We start from the raw sequence: 18,205 nt of genomic DNA on the forward strand, positions 1-18,205 counted from the left end.
TCCATTCTGAGGGAGCAGACTACAAACTGGCACTGTGCGCGATGGGTGGCTTCTCACAGCATCAGTACCAGTCTGTGGTTCAAGTCAGTGACTTGCTGTTTTTTGCTGGTTAAACTGCAGCTTCAGAGCTTTCTGACAGGCCCGACTGTCTCTGTGTGTAAAGTATTCATGTCAATAAAGCCATGCGTCGGGCCCCGGTGGCTCACCGGCCAAGAGCACGTACCGTGCACCAGGGCTCAGTCCTGATGCAGTGACCGGGGTTCGAATCCGACCTCAGCTCCCCTCTCCCCTGTCTGTCTCTACTGTGACTATCAAATAAAGTAGAAATGCTAAATAAATAAATAACTAAAATAAAAATAAACCTGTGCGTAAAATGTGAAATGTCTTAATCAGCCTCACCTTTTCCCCGGCGCACTTCTGCATTCATTTACAACTAGTAAGTAAGTAAAATTTTATTTATATAGCGCTCTTCTTAGTACGAATACACAGAGTGCTTTACAATAAAAACAGATAAAACGAGACAGTCAGGTGACCGTCGACAACAACAACTTTTCAATATTGACAGCGTCACACATAAGCAACAAAAACAAAACATCATAAATAGTAATGCCATCGCAGTGTGCAGGAGGTAGTGCGACATAGGTGCAGGTGCATTTCACCAACAAGAAAGAGCAGACCATAAAGCTGTACAGATGAAAACTAAAGCATAAAAAGGCCCGGAGAGGACGTAACCTCAGGCCTATGTTGGGAAAGCTTGCCGGAATATATGGGTTTTAAGTAGCTTTCTAAAACTATCCACAGACTGGGCAGCTCTCAGAGCCTGAGGAAGCGAGTCCCAGAGGCGCGGTGCCACTGCTGCAAAGGCCCGATCACCTTTGGTTTTTAATTTAGTGCGGGGCACTGCCAGGAGCCCCTGGTCAGCTGACCGCAGAGAGCGACTGGGGGTGTGATGGTGGATGAGTTCACAGATGTAGCTGGGAGCAGAGCCGTGGATAGCTTTAAAAGTGAACAGTAATAACTTATATTGGATCCTGAAGTGAACCGGTAACCAATGTAGGGCGGCAAGTATTGGTGTAATATGACATGATTTCTTTGACCTGGTGAGTAATCTAGCAGCTGCATTCTGGACCAGTTGGAGACGGTTTATGGATGCCTGATTTAAACAAGTGAACAGCGAGTTGCAGTAATCAAGCCTGGAGGAGATAAAAGCATGTATGGCCATCTCCAGCTCCGAGTGCGAGATGACAAGACGCAATTTGGCAATGTTTCTTAAATGAAAGAAACAATTACGGCTCAGAGCCTTCACGTGGGTATCCAGGAGCATTGACGGATCAAAATGTACACCAAGGTTCCTGATACTAGGACGGGCGTTGTTTTTGAGGGGGCCCAGGTGTTCTAATACCCTGGCTGTGACACTGTCAGAGGCAATAACTAGCACCTCGGTCTTGGCCGCATTTAACTGAAGGAGGTTGTTCGCCATCCAGCCCTCGATGGCGGCCAAACACTCCAGCAGAACACTGAGACTTTGCATATTCTCGGGTTTGAAAGAGAAATGCAGCTGGATGTCGTCCGCATAACAGTGATAAGCTACACCGGGAAATTTTCTAATGAGCTGACCTAACGGCAGCATGTACAGAGCAAAAAGTAATGGGGCCAGCACCGAACCCTGGGGTACACCGCAGTGTAAAGGGGTGGAGTCAGACTTGAAAGGGCCAGCAGACACTGCGAAACTACGCTCACTGAGGTAGGAGGCAAACCATTTCAGGGCACTTCCTGACACACCAACCCAGTTCCTCAGCCTATCCAATAGGATGCCATGGTCGACCGTGTCAAAAGCTGCGCTTAAGTCTAGCAGGACCAACACAGAGCATTTGCCAGAGTCAGAGGCCATCAAAATGTCATTGGACACTCTAAGGAGTGCAGACTCAGTGGAGTGTTTTTTCCGGAAGCCAGACTGAAATTTGTCACCGATGTTATAGGTGGACAAGTACAGGTTGAGTTGATTAGCTACAACTCTCTCTAATGCTTTGGATATGAATGGAAGTTTTGAGATGGGCCTGTAGTTTTGTGGAGAGGAGGGGTCCAGGTTGGGCTTTTTAAGGAGGGGTTGGACTGCCGCCTCCTTAAAATAGGAGGGCACCACACCTGTGACCAGGGAACTGTTAATGATGGTGACCAGGCAGGGGGCAACAGACAAGATGACTTGCTTCAGCAAGGAGGTGGGGAGAATGTCCAGGGGGCTTGAGGAGGTCTTCATGCAGCTAACTACCTCTAAAACCTCGTCAAGAGAAACAGGTGAAAAACTGCTAAATGAAGGTAAAGCAACTGGACTGGGGACCGGGGGGGGAGGGGGAAGGGGTGATATTGGCTCTTACACCTGCAACCTTGTTAACAAAATACTGAAGAAAGGTGTTACAATCATTATTTGACAACACAGGTACAGGTGGAAGAGGAGGAGCAACAATTGTATCAATGATGTTAAATAGCACTCTGGGGTTGTTCCTGCTAGAGGAGGTGACATTAGAAAAATAAGCAGCCCTGGCCGTTTCCACCAGCTCATTGTATTCAGACGTGAGGTCTTTATAGTACAGTCTATGGACTTCCAGATTGGACGCCTTCCAGTCTCTCTCCACTCTGCGGCGTTTTCGCCTGAGCACACCGATCTCCTCATTCATCCAGGGAGACGAGTTTGTGGGGCGGGCAGAGCGAGTGACGACAGGAGCTACGTCATCCAGAATGGCTGCGCAGTGGGCATTGAAAACACAAACCAAACAGTCAACGTCATCATCCAGAGACATCAAAACATTGCAGTTGAAACTAGCTCTAAAGCTCTCCACTGTTAGATTGTTTATAATGCGGGAGCTTTTCACACGTTTCTCCGGAACAAAGTCAATGTCAAAAGATAAGCGAAACATTACACCTTTGTGGTCTGACAGCATCAAGTCCACAACATGGACGTCGCTAACAGTTAGACCAACAGTGAAAACAAGGTCCAATGTGTTACCTCTCTCGTGCGTCGGACTGGACACATGCTGGATGAGATGGAAGGAGTCCGTGAGATTGAGGAAGTCCACAGCAAATGTATCCGCGCACTTGTTTACATGGATGTTGAAATCCCCAAGCATCAGGACTCTCTCGAAGCTGAGAATAGATGCCAGAAAGTCACCAAACTCAGCCAGGAAGGACCCGTTCTTGCCTGGAGGCCGGTAAACAAGGACACAGAAAAAGGGGTTTGTGCGGCCAACCTTGTTTATGAGGACTTCAAACGAGGAGTAGGCTTTGCAGCCCACCGTCCGTGTGTGGAAGCACTTTCAGTGGATGGAGGCTAGGCCCCCGCCTGAGCCGGTGGGTCTCGGGGCAGATGAGAAGGAGCAGTCCGCCGGGCAGAGTTCATTGAGCGAGAAGAACTCGTCTGCCTTTTGCCAGGTCTCTGTGATCTGCAGAAAGTCCAGGTGACTTGAGACAAACAGATCATTTAAAACAAATGATTTGTTTCTAATCGATCTGGCGTTAATCAGCCCAAAAGCAATGCGGTCCGAGCCAGCTCTGCCGAAGTTTGAGGCTCGGGGTAGGGGCCGTAGACACCTGGAAGGGGTCTCCCTCCTCAGTCGCTCGTCTCCAGGTAGCAACTCCACACTCGGGGGCGAAGCATGAGGATCTCCCGCACACGCAGGCACTGAAGCCACTCTCGTGTGCGCTCGCCGATGGGACACCGGAGCAAACGCCGGTAGGTGCGCCGTTGACGCCGGGAGGACGGGTCGTAGGCATGCCAGCCTCCAGCAAGGGCCATCCGCCTTGGAGATGGCGTGGAGCGTGGACAGGGAGCGGCCTCTGGTTTGTTGTCGGAGTTTTACCGCGGCTCCTGCCCGTCTACTCCTTCTCTTGGACTTTCTCGGCCGGGTGCAGGTGCAGGAGGGCCTCCAGATGACGCCGGGGATTTTGCGGTGCAGGTGACGGTGGGAGCTCCACTGTTCAGATAGGTGAGACAGCGATCTCAGCACCGATGCACGGATGTTAAACAAGGTATGAAAATCATACACAATCACCGAACTAGCACTGTTCTCACAAAGCGATGAACAAACAAAAAACAGAGCAAACACAACGAGGAACCAGCACAGACGGCCTGCTGCCGGCATAGGCGCGACCATCTTGCTGTCATGCAACTAGATCCATGTAAGTGGTGTATAAAATTAACAAGTGAAGTTAATGAATGCACATCTTACCCAGGAGGCCATTTGGCCCGGCAACATTTGATTTCAACCACATAAAAGAGGCAAGGACACAGAATTCACTTATTCACCAATGCATTTAATTCAGTGTGTGTGTGCCTCTCCGACCCCACAGCACTGACAGCCTCACACACACTCCACACTCCTCTTGTGTTTCCTGTTGGACAGCGTGCCAAACAGGACATTTTTGCGCACCTCCACTTCTCTTTTCTCTTTTTCCGTCTTATTCATGTTGAGGTTGTAGTTTTCTGATCATGCAGAGGACAATCTCAGGAACCGGGCTCATTTAAATATGATTTGCATATTTAAATGGCGGCGTGGGGAGGGGAGCACGTGGGGAGGAGAACAGGGAGGGGTCAGGTTCTCCAACATGTGCGCTCATTTCCACGTTGATTGGGATGTTCAAAGGAAATGTGCTTGGATTCATGTGTACGAACAGATTCATACATCTGGATGTTTTTGTGCGTATGATGTTTTCTAGATTTAAGTGTACGTCATTTTTCAGTAGGAAATCCACGCAAGTCTTTGTACATGAGGCCCCTGATCTTTTTGATAGAAGTTATGTGGCTCTTGACTTGATAGAAGTCATGGGGAGCAGAGCATTCAGCCGCTCAACTCCCCAACTCTGGAACTCACTCCCATCGGACATCCAGAGCATTGACTCTTTTCCTCTGTTCAAATCCAGACTCAAAACTCACCTGTTCAAGATAGCCTACTCTCTGTAACTGCATTGTTCCATTTTTCTCTTTTTACTGTGTGTAGCTTTTATCTGTTGTTTTATTGTATTTGTTTTATTTTTACAGTGTCCTTGAGTGTTGAGAAAGGCGCTTATGAATAAAATTTATTATTATTATTATTATTGACAGAAACCGTGTTTCAAACACACAATTCTTCATTTAGATTTGAGTAATCTAAATGAAGAATAAGGTCTCTCTCTCTCTCTCTCTCTCTCTCTCTCTCTCTCTCTCTCTCTCTCTCTTCCTCTCTCTTTCTCTCTCACTCTCCTGACACATGAAACAGTTTAGTGCTACTATAAGATTCAAACAATATCCATATATTTCTGTCATCATTAAAAAGTGCAGTCTGACCTGAGAGTCTTCAGGCTGCAGTTTGGACTCTCCAGTCCAGCAGACAGCAGCTTCACTCCTGAATCCTTCAGCTGGTTCACACTCAGGTCCAGCTCTGTCAGATGGGGGTTGGACTTCAGAGCCGAGGCCAGAGAAGCACAGCTGCTCTCTGTCAACCTGCAGTGCCTCAATCTGAATAAAGAATAAAATATGGAGCTATAATTTCCAGTGTTTTGGCTATTTATCAGTCAGAGATTTTTCAAAATATTCAAAAAGGAAGGACAAACCAATTAAATAATTATTATAACAATTATATTATTAATAATACTGATAATAATAATTCATATTTATATTACACCTTTAAAGCGAAGTTCCAAAGTGCTTTACAAAACCATCAAAGTAAATAAAAAGATAAAGATAACACCTGAAATGAAAAGACTTCAAAATATTAAAAAACACAAATAAACAGACAATGAAAGTAAGAAATGATAAAAGGTCCAAAATAATTCAAATTCAGTGCTAAATACGGTAGACGTGGAAACAGCCATAGGTACGTCCATAAATAACAAATGAATGGCTCAGTGAAAAGTCCTCAGATGCCTTCAGTCTACCATCTTCTCAGAGTAAAACTGGAGAACAAGAGCTTCTGCATCACATGACACCAGCACCCAGTCTCTGGACCAATCAGGGCCAAAGTTATGAGCATTTCAACAGACTGACCAGGGGCCTCATTTATAAAACTTTGCGTAGGATCCATACTTAAAGTGTACCTACGTCCAAAAGACAAAAATGGCGTACACCAAAAAAAAAAATCTAGACTTATAATGCAAAGCACCTCATGAATATTGATGCATATTTAAATGAGCCAGCTGATCAATGGTGTGTTACGGTTAATCATGGAAGCCACGGAGAGAAAGGCGATAAAAAGGAATTTTTCGGACACAGAAATCCAGGTGCCTGTGGGTGAGGTGGAGAGGAGAAAGACAGTCTTATCTGGCAGCCACTGTTCTGTCAAACTGCCTGTGTGCTGCCTCCCTCCCTCCTGCTAATGAGGGGAAAGACCAGGTGAGACCAATCTCCCAATTATCAACCAGCCTGACTCAGTGTAAGCTGAGCAGTCCAGTCAGTGTAAAGAAGCAACAGCAGTGTTCACCTCACAGCCTCAAACAAAGGAGAGTTTAGAATATAGAGTTCATCTCTATTGACTGACTGAACTGTTGTGGAAGCTCTTTGCAACCTTGGATGGACAGCTGGTTTTTCACCTAAAGACAGTAAAGATTGTTGAAGATGTCAATCCACTTGAAATGCCAATAAAAAAGCAAAAGGATTTAAAATGACTGGTTCTTTGAGTGAAGTCCAGGAGAAATCCAGTAAAGAGCAGTTCTTTTTCAAGTCAAGAACACCCCAAAATTAGAAGAGACTTGACAGCCACAGTCGTGGCGTTACAAATAAGAGGAAGTGCTGTGAGTGGCAACATGATGTTACCGATGTTAAAAAAAAAAAAAAGGTTGGATTTGAAGGTGGAGGCTAAAATAAGAGTCACGGCCCGCAGCCAGAGTGTGTCAGCCACAGGTGGGGGTCAGGGCACACCCTAACTTACACCTTTGGAGAGAAGAATGGCCTCTATACTGGGAGAAGCCAGCGTGTGGGGCTTTGTGCCAGAGAAGGAGGGGGACACAGATTTGGCTGAGACCACAGACGAGCCAGGTGAAGCACTGTTTCATTTTTATTACACGAACTAATCATTTTTACACGTAAAAGCTCAGTGGGCTAATGTGTTGTGTCTTGGTGTCCTCAAGTCCTCATCCTGAGTCGGCAGGTGGCAAGGGGGCTCCCAGTGAGGAGAGTCCGGGCGAGCGGGGTCCCAGTGAGGAGAGTCCGGGCGAGCGGGGTCCCAGTGAGGAGAGTCCGGGCGAGCGGGGTCCCAGTGAGGAGAGTCCGGGCGAGCGGGGTCCCAGTGAGGAGAGTCCAGGCGAGGGAGCTCCCAGTGAGGAGAGTCCGGGCGAGCGGGGTCCCAGTGAGGAGAGTTCGGGCGAGGGGGGTCCCAGTGAGGAGAGTCCGGGGGTCCCAGTGAGGAGAGTCCGGGCGAGGGGGGTCCCAGTGAGGAGAGTCCGGGGGTCCCAGTGAGGAGAGTCCGGGCGAGGGGGGTCCCAGTGAGGAGAGTCCGGGGGTCCCAGTGAGGAGAGTCCGGGCGAGGGGGGTCCCAGTGAGGAGAGTCCGGGCGAGCGGGGTCCCAGTGAGGAGAGTCCGGGCGAGCGGGGTCCCAGTGAGGAGAGTCTGGGCGAGCGGGGTCCCAGTGAGGAGAGTCCAGGCGAGGGGGGTCCCAGTGAGGAGAGTCCGGGGGTCCCAGTGAGGAGAGTCCGGGCAAAGGGGTCCCAGTGAGGAGAGTCCGGGCGAGGGGGGTCCCAGTGAGGAGAGTCCGAGGGTCCCAGTGAGGAGAGTCCGGGCAAAGGGGTCCCAGTGAGGAGAGTCCGGGCGAGGGGGGTCCCAGTGAGGAGAGTCCGAGGGTCCCAGTGAGGAGAGTCCGGGCGAGGGGGTTCCCAGTGAGGAGAGTCCGGGGGTCCCAGTGAGGAGAGTCCGAGCGAAGGGGGTCCCTGTGAGGAGTGTCCGAGGGTCCCAGTGAGGAGAGTCCGGGCGAGGGGGTTCCCAGTGAGGAGAGTCCGGGGGTCCCAGTGAGGAGAGTCCGAGCGAAGGGGGTCCCTGTGAGGAGTGTCCGGGCGAGGGGGGTCCCAGTGAGGAGAATCCAGGCGACGGGGGTCCCAGTGGATCCGGCTGTCCCCAGCACCAGTGCGCCCCGAGCGCATGGTGTGTTTGCCAGTGGCCGTGTGCTGACTGACGTGGTTCTCCAAAAGCAGAGTGTTGGTGCCAGGTTTATTATTGACAGCTGCTTTATGAATGGGGAGCACACGTCACGAGGTGTGGGCGTCACAGACTCACCTCAGTTGTAAGATCAGATGATTTGAGAGCGGGCTTTTTTCAATGAGCTGGAGAGAGGAGGTGAGCGGGGAGGCTCACATTTTGCTGACCACATTGCCAATGATTTTAAATGTTGTTTGGTTCATGGTTGGGCAGCATGGTGGTGCAGTGGTTAGCACTGTCGCCTCACAATAAGAAGGTCCTGGGTTCGATTCCTACCCATGGTCCTTTCTGTGTGGAGTTTGCATGTTCTCCCCGTGTCTGCGTGGGTTTCCTCCGTGCACACCGGTTTCCTCCCACCGTCCAAAGACATGCAGGTCAGGTGAATTGGACACGCTAAATTGCCCCTAGGTGTGAGTGTGTGTGTGTGAATGTTGGTGTTTGTCTGTCTGCCCTGTGATGGACTGACGACCTGTCCAGGGTGTTTCACTGCCTTCGCCCTATGAGCGCTGGGATAGGCTCCAGCACCACCCCGCGACCTTAGTGAGGAAAAGCGGTTTAGAAGATGAATGTTTTTTATTCACAATAAATTTATGAAAGGCAGCATCAGATCATCGCTTCACAGCCAGCCAGTGAGTCAAGCAGGAAGACAATTAGTGCGATGAGTGCCGTAGCTGACTAACTTAAAGAAATTAGAACAGTTATGACTAATATGTGTAAGCTATTATATATGTTACCTTACAAGAACCATCTTGTATTTGTCTATTACCATTGTTGGTATTACCTCATTGTAACTCTGTAGTTCTGAATTACCATGGTTGGTATTTAAAATATCTGCAATCACATTTGATGATACCAATAACCTCATGTCTTTAATATTCTGCAATGGCACTTTACATTATAATGCTAATAGGTTTACAGTATTCTACATTGGCACTTTAAGTATGCAATAATAATTTCTACTACCTAACTGGCATTTTTTACACTGCACTTTACATTAGGAATGTTTAGGTTGTTTATTTATATATGTATGGCCTGCCTGTAGTGTTTATGTTGTGTGTATTGGTATGTGATAGGTGCAGGTCTGTTTGTTTTAATGTTTGTTTTACTGTGTTAATCGTTTTAATGTTTGTTTTACTGTGTTGATTATTTTAATGTTTGTTTTACTGTGTTGATTATTTTAGTGTTATTTGTAAGGACTACAGATGGAAATTAGCTTTCTTGCTAAATCTAGTGCACTCATCTTTTTATTCCTTTGAATAGCTAATGAAAGTGCACACTGTCCTTTATAAATTGAATAAAATAAAAATAAATAAAATAAATGTCTGAGATAGCAAGCACAAAACAACTTGTTAAAAACTGAGCCTCACTGCTGTCTTCTTAAACGCTCTCTGGGGGTTAAGAGCCAGTAGCCACTGTCACCTGCAGGTTACAGCGGAAAAGTGCATCAGTACGTCAGGCTTGAATGGTTAGAATTTCTACAATAAGTTTTTTTTTGTTTTTTTTTTGACTTGCCAAGAAGCCAGCTGCACAGCAGTCTGTTCCCTACACGGCTGTGTGTCAGGATGAAGGAGTCATGTGTTGAGCCAGGCCATCGTGCCACTAAATTTGTCAGGTGCATGTTGGGGTCACATATGACTTGTACATTAATGGAATGTACATGTTTTCTACAAACATACACATTCATTGTCACATAGAGCCCTTATAGCAACATGAGTGCAGTTAATTGCGCCGATCAAATTTGGAAAACCAGACATTGCTGCAAACTGCTTTTTATTGTTGGCCTGTTCTCCCACAGTGAAGAGAAATCTAATGATACGTTCTTGGTCGACCAAAATCTGATTGGCTGATTATTTGCCGTGTTCATTTTATCAGGAGTAAAGCACTAAGTGCTGATGGGGGTGTTTTCAGAACAGCCTGGTTCACAGGGAACAGTCTGGCTTCAGAACACCCTCCTTGTTTTCACAGTTTTGGATGAGCCCAACCCACTGGAGACAGACAGGTAGGCCCGTATGTTCTGAATGGAAGAAAAAATGAGGCCTGGTTTTCTGAATATTTGCTTAATTATGTTTAATGAACAGCAAGCAACAGCAAAAATTAATTCTGAATCCGCTGCAGCTCCTGCGGACTCATTGGCAGTCGCTAGCTCACCAATAGTCCCTACTATCTCGGTTTTTGAGGCTGTCTCACTCGATACCTTATCTAAGCTTGTGATAGCCTCTAAACCGACAACCTGCTTTCTTGATCCGCTACCTGCCAAGCTTTATAAAGAATCCTGGCCTTTACTGGGCTCTACAATGCTAGATATTGTTAATTTATCTCTTAGTACTGGCATTGTGCCCAGCAGCTTTAAGACAGCTGTGGTCAGACGGCTTTTAAAGAAACCACATCTTGATTCTAGTTCTTTAAATAGCTATCGCCCAGTTTCCAATCTCCCGTTCATGTCTAAAGTGCTCGAGAGAGTTGTCTTTCAACAACTCTCCACCCATTTGGCAGTGAATCAGCTGTATGAGCCTTTCCAATCAGCTTTCAGGGCCTGTCACTCCACTGAGACAGCACTTACTAGAGTTGCCAACGATCTTCTGTTGACTATTGATGCTGACTCTACCTCTGTGCTTTTATTACTGGACCTCAGTGCAGCCTTTGATACTGTTGATCACTCCATTTTATTAGAGAGACTAACTGAGAATTTTGGTGTCACGGGCCAGGCTCGGGCATGGGGCTACACACACCAGAGAAGCACAGAGAGGATCATGTTGTTTGATTTTTCTTGTGCTTTCAACGCCATCCGGCCACCCAGGCTGCCTGACAAGCTCTCTGCAATGTGGGTGGACCAGGACCTTGTGGCCTGGATTACAGACTAGCTCACCAACAGACCACAGAACATCAGGCTGCAGGGCTGCTTGTCAGACGTGGTGATGAGCGATACTGGTGCACCCCAAGGAACAGTACTGTCACCACTTGTGTTCACCGTCTACACCTCCGACTTCTGCTTCGACTCTGGAAGAAGCACCTGCAGAAGTTCTCCAATGACTCTTCCATCGTTGGCTGTACCACAGATGACAAGGAAGAGGAGGATAGAAACCTAGCTGAGAACTTCATAGGATGGTGTGACAACAACCAGCTTCAGTTCAACACTGGTAAAACCAAGAAGCTGGTGGTGGACTTTTGGCACAGCAAGAGCCCCCCCACCCCTGTCATCATGAGGGGGGAGGAAGTGGAGATCTGCAAGTTCCTAGGAGTTCAGCTAAACAACAAAGTGGCCTAGTCAGACAACACTGAGGCTCTCTACAGGAAGGGACAGAGCAGGCTGTCCTTCCTGAGGAGGCTCAGGTCCTTCTATGTGTGCACTAGGCTGCCATGCATGTTCAGTCTGTAGCAGTCAGTGTAATCTTCTTTGCTGTGGTGAGGTGGGGAGGGGACATTGGAGTCTGCAGCACCAAAAAACTGGGCAAGCTGGTGAAGAAGGCCAGTTCTGTGGTGGGGATGGAAGTGGAGAGTGTAGAGGCAGAGACTGAGAAGAGGATGAGAGGGAAGTTGCAGGCTATCATGGGCAATCCCTCTGATCCACTCTACACTGAGCTGATATTGCTATGGTGATGGCATCTCCAGGGATCAGCAAGAGTGAATGTTTCAAATGTTTTGCTTAACCCAGACGCTCAGGTTGCATAACCAACAGCTGAGAGACTTTAGTAAACATCAGGGTAAAGCATGCTGCAAGAACTGAGGCACTCTGCTTTGATGTGGACATACTACACCAGCACGGGATTTTACCTGTGTCTCAACCGGTATCACCAGGGAGAGGAGGAAGAGCAAGCCGAGATCCACGCTAGGCTAAAGGCTAAAGGCTAACCCCTCCAGACCAGCAGGACCGCCACTCTTGCTCTCTAATGTTCGCTCCCTCGACAACAAGCTGGACAAGTCACGCTTGCAAAGAGACTGGAGAGACTGGAGAGACTGCTGTGTAGTTGCTTTTACGGAGACATGGCTCCATGGAAACATCCCATCCCTGCAGGAGCAGAGCACTGAACACTGCCAGAGACCCCTCTCCCCCGCTCCACGAATACTTTGAACTGCTGCCATCAGGCAAACGGTTCAGGAGCATGAAAAACAAAACCACCAGAATGACCCAACAGCTTTACTTCCTCCAGAAAGCTGTTACACTTTAAACTGCTGACTTTACTCATCACTCGGGGATAGAGTTCTCATCGGGCCTGAAAATTAAGACCCTAGCCTACCCGGGCCCGACTGGGCCAGCCCGAGGCCCTACCCTACCGCGGAGTGTTGGTGCCATGTTTATTATTGACAGCTGCTTTATGAATGGGGAGCACATGTCACATGGTGTGGGTGTCACCAACTCACCTCAGTTGTAAGATCAGCTGATTTGAGAGCAGGTTTTTTTGAATGAGCTGGAGAGAGGGGGTGAGCGGGGGAGGCTCACATTTTGCTGACCGCATTGCCAATGATTTTATATGTTGTTTGGTTCACAGTTTTTAACAATAAAGGCATGAAATGCAGCATTGGATCATCGCTTTGTTGACAGCCAGCCAGTGAGTCAAGCAGGTAAAACTCCCTCGTCTCAGCCTCTCTGCAATATCAAAGTGTTTGTTGACAGTCGCCTAATAGTTGGCGAAAGGCAGCTTCACATGTTCAGTTGTTCATAAAACATGCTACGTTAGTAAAGTTACTGTAATTCTGCACAAAATGGTTTAATTTAGCACTAAACTGTTATCCCCGTTCTTCTCTCTCTCTCTCTCTCTCTCTCTCTCTCTCTCTCTCTCTCTCTCTCCGTCTGCTTCATGCCTGCGTCATTTAGATTTCGTCCTTCAGCGGCGACAGGAAAACACAGAACCAGAACCCGAAGCCCTACCCTACCCGACCAATTCACATACATTTAATGCCCGACCCTACCCGAAAATGTTGGGTAGGGTCGGATTCGGGCAGAATATGAGAACTTTACTCGGGGATCCCAAGTGAGAGACGATATCTCATTTTGTGTGCACTACTGCTGTATGTGCAGCTTACTGACAATAAAGCCTGATTTGATTTGATTTGATTTGATTTGATGCAGCTCATGAGCTCATTCAGTCAGACTCATCCAGCAACGGGCCCCAAAGTGCCTGGGGGCCTCTATCATGCCATCAGACTCCTGGACACCACAGCACCTGGCACCTCCAACCTTTGCTGAGCAAGACCCACAACCATATGCTACAAACAGTTGAATGCTGTAATATACAATGGGTGGGTGTAAGTGTTTGATGTACATTAGAATAGCATTAGAGCCCGATCTTAAGCTCTGCACAAGGGCAGGGAGACATGGGTCTCCTTCCAGGTTTCTGCTTCCCATTCCCACCCCGCTCCCAGGCTGATCCAGTAACAGGTTCACAGTTAGTTAATACAACTGGAGCAGCTGAGCCACAGCTGGATGGCCTTATACATACAGTACACACACACACACACACACACACACACAAACAAACCGATGCAGAATGTACACTCTATTTTTTTTATTTTTCTATTTAATTCTATTTTTTCACTCAGTTTACTTTCATTTTTGTTGGACATTGTATCTTATTTTATTGTATATTTATCTTTGCCTTGCTGTTTATTTGGTATTGTTACTTCTTAACTTTCCTGCTGCTGCTGTGTCACTTTGAAATTCCTCTAAAGGTGAATCTAATCTAATCTAATCTAAAAACAAAAAAAAATCTGTATGTCCCCACGTTCCATCCCAGCATCCTCCTCCTCAGAAAGGTAATTGGAGTGGTTCAAAGACTTCCTAAAAGATTACCCCACAACTAAAATTTACCTTCTAACTCTGAGACAAGAGCTCATCATCCACATTCTATTAATCATTTAATTTTTGGTTTGTCTCAAGGTTTTCCAGTTGGTGTGATCACAGATTTATCAGAGGCTTTTATCTGTAATTTTGCAGTCTGTTGCTAAGAAGCCTGAAATTGTCTCCCAGCTCGTAGAGATAGAGTTGCATAAAGGTTTGTTTAGTTCTTCCCCTTTTTCACTGTTTTACAGAAATCATATTGTATTGCCACTCGTAAATATTCTGGTAAGAAAAGACTGAATTTCGACAGCTCACCACTCCGGGCCAGTGCCCAGTGTCAACAGTGTTTGTTTCCACTTGAACCTTTTTCTCTTCATTAAGCATCTGTTGACATTGCTATCAAGTTCATAAAGCTGGCAGGCCGAGGTGCTTGGCTCTCAAAACTTGACTGATGCAGGCCTTCAAAATCGTGCTCATGTACCCATCCCAATGGTATTTGTCTGGCAATTCAGAATTTTTACTTTGCTGTCAGGTTTACTTTCAGATGCAGTTTCAGTCCTGCCAGTTTTAATCTAGAATCTGAGGCTGGGTATAGCTGGATAATAATAATCTCAGTAATGAAGCTTCTCCACATACTATTTGATCCAGGTATAGCCTGGATTGAACACAACATTGACACTGGAGATGCACAGCCACTTAGGCTTTTTACCAGGTTTCCCCTGAGCAGAAAAAATATGTTTATCAGGCTGGGATTTTGTCTGCCTGATGGTCCCCAAGCTGAACAAAAGGCTGAGGTTTTGTCCAGATTTGTGTAAAGTAAACAATATGACAAAAGCAGACTTGTTTCCTCTGCCCTGCAATTTGATTTACTCAGATTTTATTAGTGGGTTTCATTATCCGCGCACACACAAGAGGCTTCTGCTTTTATTACACCATCGGGCCTCTATTCATTTACATTCCATTTGGTTTAAGAAATGCACCCATGACTTTAAGACATCTCATGAATAAAGTTGTTTCAGGGTTGGAGGGGTGCTCTGTGTATTTAGATGACCTGGTTTTCTACAGCAATCCATGGCACTCTTTGCAGTGCATTAGTGCTCTGAGTGCTTGGCAGAGGCATGCCTTACTGTCCACCTCACCAACTGTGACTTTGTCAGAGCGACAGTGATGTACCTTGGTCAGGTGATGCAGCTGGGGTGTGTGGTTCCTGCTGAGGCCAAGGTGTTGGAAATCGAGAAATAGCTTTAAACTAAGACAAAGACACAGCTTCAACAAATATTGAGGTTTGGCTGGGTAATAAAGACGTTTTTCTAAAAACTCATTCTCTAAAGGTTGAATATGGGATCAGAGCACCACTGTGTGATGATACAGTCAGTGTTGGGCAAGCTACTTGGAAAATGTAGTGAGCTGAGCTCCCAGTTACTCTGCATTAAATGAAGCTTCACTGCACTGAAGCTCCCTACCAGAGAAACATAGCAAGCTGAGCTACAATACAATGACAACATGGAGCTCAACTACATCAAAGCTTTTTTTTTTTTTTTTAACATCGAACCAACTTCAATCCAAGTCATTGCTGTATTAGTGATCAATAAAACTGTCATTCAAACAGATTATCAGGCAAAAAAAAATGTTCAGTTCAATAGCTGATGAAACTGTCCTCTCTCTGCTTTTACTGCTACAAACCCTGGCAACAAAAACACACAACATGCCTCACATAATAACAAAAAGCAGGTGGTGTGGATATGCTAATGTGGGCGCAGAAAAAGTGCCCATTATGTGCCCATTCAAAATTTTTTCAATTTTGAAGATAATCACACCAAAATGTTTTCAATTTGTAAAGTAGTCAATTTTATGCATATTTGGTGAAATTCAGAATGGGTACTTTACTGTGGAAATAGCCATTTGGAAATGAAAACCTGAACAGTGTGAATGTGCAGCTTAAAAGATTTGGTAAAATGTTCATGAAAATGATGATGTCATGACAAATAAATGCATTTCTGATGCAATGGTCATTGTATTTTAGGTTAATAACGGCCAAATAACAAACAATAAACAATAAACTGAATGAATGTGCAGCTTAAGAGATTTGGTAAAAAGTTCATGGAAGTGTTGATGTTGTGACAAATAAATGCATTTCTGATGCAATGGCCATTATATTTTAGTTTAATAATGACCAAATAACAAACAATATATGAATATAAGACACAAACGCAAGCTACAATGGTCTAATATTGAGGAATTTCAATATTCACAAGTGATGAAATATCCCAATATTTGGGATCAAAAATAAAAATGAAGAACTTGCATAAGGAAAAAATGTTTTATATCCAAGGAAAGAGCAAGCTTTGAACTTTAAATTAAAACAGAGATCGGGTTTTTTAATACATTCCCACATGCAGTTATGGGCCAACGAAACCTTTTTTTTTTGGGATTTGGAGAGGCTGCCATCTAGAAACCGATGCATATATCTGACTAAGCATTAATGCTTTGAACAGTCCATGTATGTACCTCAAAACTCTGAAAAAATCAAGGGCAAATACAAAGTTGTTTTCTGAAGGCCCAATCATGGTTGACCATGAAACCCGTGTGATTTTTTTCTTCATTTTCTAGGGGCTGGCATGCCTACCAGTCATGATGAATGACAGATGTTTTTGTATATTGTATATATGTGTCATAAATATTATGTATATATATGAGAGAGTAGGTGGAGGTGTATTATTGTACCAGATTTCAGTTTGCTATGTGGTGTAGTTCCTGAGATACTGACACCTGAAAATGGAGAAAAATAACGACATTCGAAAATCGCACCAAAATCGACACATACCCCCCTTCAAAAACTATCCATCCAAGCAAACTAAAATTTTACAGTGCTCCTATTGGATAAATAGTGAACGACTAGTGATTTTTTCAGAATTTTTTGAGACCCAAGTGCGTGGGATGTCCTGAAAATTTGGTGAAATGACATGAAATGACCCGTAGGCGACGTCACCTGGAAGAATGTGTGTCGGCTACACGTGCAGGTCTGTGAGCGGCGGTGACATCACCTGCTGCTCCTGGTTAGAAAAGCTCCGTTGTGTTTAAGGTTTAGAAATGCCTGGGATAATGTAGCTTCTCTGGACGCTATTTGATCAGTAAAATAGTTTCACTACTTAAAAGCTATTTGATTTAGAAAACAGCGACGTTACAACCACGCTACTGAGAAATGTAGTTAAACTAGTAATGTCGCTACTTCCAACACAGGATACAGTAGCAGCATGGGGCGGACTGGGACAAAAAAATTGGCCTGGGCATTTTGGACCAGACCGGCCCACCACATTCGATAATGCACAACTTTCCGGTCTTTTTGCTCTCTTAAATATGTATACCAACTGTGCAACATTTTATAACCATAATGCCATGCAATTAGTTAGCTGTCATCAGCAGTGTTGGGCATGTTACTTTGATAATTAATTATAGTTACTAGTTACTTCTACTAAAAAGTAACTGAGTTATTAACTGAGTTACATCATTGTCAAAGTAATTAATTACCAGGAAAAGTAACTACTATGTTACTTTTTAAAAAATTGTTCAAATATGTCAAATTACTTGGCTGCCCCAGTCATACTGGCCTATAATACTATAGTGGAACAATAAAATACAATAGATGAATTGGAACTTTTTTATCTATTGAACAGGCCTCAACTGGCCAACGCCTTTTGGGCACCTACAGTATTTCAGATCAGTAAGTGCAGGTGCCTATCAACATGAATGGAGAATGAGCCCAGACTGCACATAGGAAGGTCATGGCAACAAACAAAGTACACCACACAAATCCTTGTTTAAATCTGAATCTGATTCGATTGGTATATATATCTCCCCATAAAGTTAGAACAAGGCATTAAAAAAAGGCAAAAAAAAAAAAAAAAAGGCAAAATAATAATAACAATAATAATAATGATGATAATAATGATAATAATAATTTAGCACCTGGGTTACAATACAAATTAACAAAAAGAGTACAGAAATGAAAATTACAGAAACCCTAAATGCCACTGTGTGTGTCATGTAGCCAATGGCAAGCAGAATAATTCATTGTCATTCACTGTAATTGTCATGGTTAATAACAAAATGAGGTAATAAGAGTAAAAATCCACTCATATCTGAGTGGGGAATGGAACCCGTGGTCTCCTGCATGGCAGGCAGAGACACTATCCGCTCTGCTATCGGGGATTATGACCCTTCTAATCTTTGGGCTCATTCTTCATTCATGTTGATAAATTACGAAAAACTCCGAA

General features: G+C 45.3%; 1 pseudogene; it reads right to left on the bottom strand.

The window, feature by feature from the left end:
* LOC115371223 (NACHT, LRR and PYD domains-containing protein 12-like) overlaps positions 1 to 18,205 on the bottom strand; it is an 85,692-nt pseudogene that overhangs the window by 52,610 nt on the left and 14,877 nt on the right.

This window comes from Myripristis murdjan, chromosome 14 (assembly GCF_902150065.1).
Source record: "Myripristis murdjan chromosome 14, fMyrMur1.1, whole genome shotgun sequence".
In the NCBI taxonomy this organism is placed as follows: domain Eukaryota; kingdom Metazoa; phylum Chordata; class Actinopteri; order Holocentriformes; family Holocentridae; genus Myripristis; species Myripristis murdjan.